The sequence below is a fragment of the Perognathus longimembris genome, chromosome 25 (genome assembly GCF_023159225.1).
Source record: "Perognathus longimembris pacificus isolate PPM17 chromosome 25, ASM2315922v1, whole genome shotgun sequence".
NCBI classification, from domain to species: Eukaryota; Metazoa; Chordata; class Mammalia; order Rodentia; family Heteromyidae; genus Perognathus; species Perognathus longimembris.
This window is the reverse complement of record NC_063185.1, coordinates 1382148-1386238: the sequence shown is the minus strand read 5'-3', so window position 1 is coordinate 1386238 and position 4091 is coordinate 1382148. Positions and strand designations below refer to the sequence as shown.

General features: G+C 36.1%; 1 pseudogene; it reads left to right on the top strand.

The window, feature by feature from the left end:
- Nucleotides 1–776: 776 nt before the first annotated feature.
- Nucleotides 777–1502, top strand: LOC125342029 (annotated as a pseudogene).
- The last annotated feature ends 2589 nt before the right edge of the window (nucleotides 1503–4091 follow it).

Below are 4091 nucleotides of genomic sequence, written 5' to 3'. Positions count from 1 at the left end.
AAACTGCTTTGTTGAATGGCAATCATCATGCAACTTCTTAAATATGACAAAAATATTTTGGGAAATATGTAGATGGAATAATATTAAAGATTAAGCCAGAAGTAAATGAATTAGAGACTAAAAGAACTATTCAAAGAAACAACCAAAAAAGTTTTCTTTGAAATGAAAAAAGATGAGTCCTTAGGAAATCAAGCAAAAAAGAGAAAAGAAATGATTCAAATGAATAAAATCAGTGATAATATAGGGATAATTCTGAATTATAAGAAAAAACTTTGAAAGTCATTACACTAACAAACTCAAAAATCTGGTAGAAATGGAATCATTCCGATGTAATATTAATGAAACAAAACTGAGTCAAGGGCTGGGGCTATGGCCTAGTGGCAAAAGTGCCTGCCTCGTATACATGAGGCCCTGGGTTCGATTCCCCAGCACCACATATACAGAAAATGGCCAGAAGTGGCGCTGTGGCTCAAGTGGCAGGGTGCTAGCCTTGAGCAAAAGGAAGCCAGGGACAGTGCTCAGGCCCTGAGTCCAAGCCCCAGGACTGGCCAAAAACAAAAACAAACAAACAAAAAAAACCTGAGTCAAGTAAGTGGATACAAAGAATTAAGGCACATAAATATATAACACGTAATGCAATTAAAATAACAACAAAAATTCTATGTCCTAACTGTTTAACAAATAAATTTTATAAAAACTAAAACCAGGAGTCTGAGGAGAAGCTTGGCCCAGCTGGACCCCTTCTGTCCTCCACGGGTAGACGCTGCTCTGCTGCCATGGGTAAAGGCAACCTGAGCAAGCCGCAGGTCAAGATGTCCTTGTACGCCTTCTTCGTGCAGACCTGGCTGCGAAAGGCACAAGAAGAAGCAAACGGACTCTTCGGTGAACTTCGCCGAGTTCTCTAAGAAGTGTTCAGAGAGATGGAAGACCATGTCTGCCAAGGAAAAATCCAAGTTTGAAGACATGGCAAAAAGTGATAAAGCTCGCTACGACCGGGAGATGAAAAATTATGTTCCTCCCAAAGGTGATAAGGGCAAGAAAAAAAGATCCCAATGCTCCGAAAAGACCACCATCTTCCTTCTTCCTCTTTTGCTCTGAACATCGCCCAAAGATCAAGAGTGAGCACCCGGGCCTCTCCATTGGGGATACTGCAAAGAAATTGGGTGAGATGTGGTCTGAACAGTCGGCCAAAGATAAGCAGCCCTACGAGCAGAAAGCAGCTAATCTGGAGGAGAAATATGAGAAGGATAGTGCTGCATACCGTGCCAAGGACAAAAGTGAAGCAGGAAAGTAGGGCCCTGATAGGCCAACTGGCTCAAAGAAGAAGAATGAGCCAGAAGATGAGGAAGAGGAGGAGGAAGAGGAAGAAGATGAAGATGAGGAGAAAGAGGATGAAGATGAAGAATAAATGGCAACTGTGTGTGGAACGTGTGTGTGCACTCAGGCAATTGTTTTGCTAAGAATGTGAATTCAAGTGCAGCTCAACATTAGCTTCAGTATAAAAACTATACAGATTTTTGTATAGCTGATGATTCTTTGTAGAAAAAATACTTTTTTATGCAGATTATAGCTTTTTGAGGGGCTACTGCATACCAGTAAGATTTTAAAGCTTTTGATGTTAAATGTTCCTAAATATTTAATGGTTTCTTTATAAATATTTAATGGTTTCTTTAATTTCTTGTAGCACACAGCAAACTTCATAGGAATGAGTGATAAATTTTGGGTTTTTTAGGATGTTGAATTTTGTTTTGTTTTTTTTTAAATTTATAATAAAATTATGTATATTTAAAAAAAAACTAAAACCAATACTTCTGAAAGTCATCCATGGAACAAAAAGTGAAGTATTACTGCAAAATTCATTTTACTGAACTGGCATTATATTCAGCCCAATAACAGAGACACAATAAAAAATGATAACAAAAACCTAGAGAATAGTTACTTTCATGAGCCTAGATGGAGAACTCCTTAAAATACTTGCCACCTGAATTCAGCAACAACAAAAAATATGATATCTCAATCAAGTTCATTTGATCATGGGGATTCAACATGTGTCAGTCATGAGTGCAATACAGCATCATTAACACATCCAAAGACAAGAGTCACATGCTCATCTCAGCAGGTGCAGAAAAAAAGCCTTAGATAGTCCAACATCCTTTTGTGATAAACAATCTAGAGAATTTAAGGAGAAAAAGAACATACATGGTAAACATACAAAAGGCTATTTATGAAAAACCTGCAGCTGACATCATAAGAACAGAGAGAATAAAGTCAGGAAAAGGCCTGTTTGTCATAGTTTAAAAAAAATATCAGTGTACCTAGAATTCAACCCAACAAAGGAAGTAAAGGAACTAGAAAACTTTTACAAAACCTTTAGAAAGAAATTGAAGGCAAGATTAGGAAGTAGAAAGACCACTCATGTTCATATCATGACATTGAACAGTTTAATATCATAAAACAGCAATACTACAAAAGACAATCTACAAACTAATTGCAACACATATCAAAATACCAGTGTCATTCTTCACTAAGATAGAGAAAATAATTCAAAATTTACATGGACTCACAAAATGCCTCAAATTACAAGCGAATTCCAAGGGGAAATATGTAGTGTTGGAAATATCAGGATTCCACCTGTCAAACATAGTAATAACAGCTTGGTAATGGCAGAAAAATAAATTTATATATCTACATCCAAATAGTACTTGACAATGGACTGAAAAATAGAGGTTGGAAAAAGAAGGCCTCTTCACTAACTGGGGGTGGATAACTGGAAATTCATGTGCAGAAAATTTAAATGGATTCCTAGATGTCACCTTGTGTGAATATCAATTCAAAATGGTTCAAAAACTTCAATATAAGACATGAAACTTGAAAATTACTACAGGAAACAGTACAGGAAAAGTTAGAACTTATTGACATAGTCGGGAACTACCTGATTAGAGTCCAGAGACTCAGCAAATCAGAGGGAGTATTGACAAATAAGATTACATCAAGGTTAAATTTTCTGCCTAGAAAAGGACATAGTTAATAGACTACAATCACAGCCTCCTGAATAGGACAAGATTCTTTCTAGATATACATTGAAGGACTGGTCTAATATCCTGAGTACAATAAACTGTCAATGAATCAAACCCTGAGCTGGTAAATAGGCAGAACAGCTAAATGGAGACTTCTCTGAAGAACTAGTAAAAATGGTGAGTAAAAACATGAAGAAAAACATGCTGAGAAATCACTGACCATAAGGAAAATGAAAAACAATATTAAGAGTCTATGTCACTTCAGTAAGAATGGCCACCATCAAGAACACAAACCAAAGGAGGTACCCATGGGAATGTAGTAGAATAGTAACTCTAACAGACTATTAGTGGGTATGTACACTACTCCAATCAGTGTAGAAAAACTGTTTGGAGATTCTCAAAAACCAAACAAATACTACCCTATAATCCAGTGACCATTCTTGGGCAATTAATCTATCTAGTATAAAATCAAAACCACAAATCAAAATATTAAATCAGAGGCCAGTTTGTGTTGAAGTTGTACAATCATTTACTAGGACTTTCCAAAGAAAAAACTCCACACTTCTATTAGTGTATCTAGACAGCAGAGTACTTTGAGGGGAAAATGAAATCTACTGAAGTTCAAACATATATGTAAAAAGTGCTTCACATTTACTAGACATAAAGACAATTGGCCTAAAATAAAGCTTACGGCTTAGGAACAAACAACATGTTTATGAAAAACAATGAAGTAGAGAACATTTTTGGAAAAAATTTTTTAACAAATTTCTTTGAGAGCTGTTCTCTTACTATTATTGGCAGACTAAACTAAGAAATTCATTGATTATTTCCTTGAAATAAAAGGTGTAGGTTTTAGAAATTGTTTTCTTCAGAAGATTTTGGTTCCCTGCATATTGTATATATGTTTATTGGAAGTAGGGAAGGGAAGAGGACCATCAAAATGGAGAGAAAAAGGATAAAAGACAAACCAATGCAGCAACAGAAATACTTACAAAACTATATGCTGTAAACCAAATGTACAACGGGGGGGGGGTGCCTAGAGAGGGAGGAAGGTGGGAGAAAAATGAGGAAGGA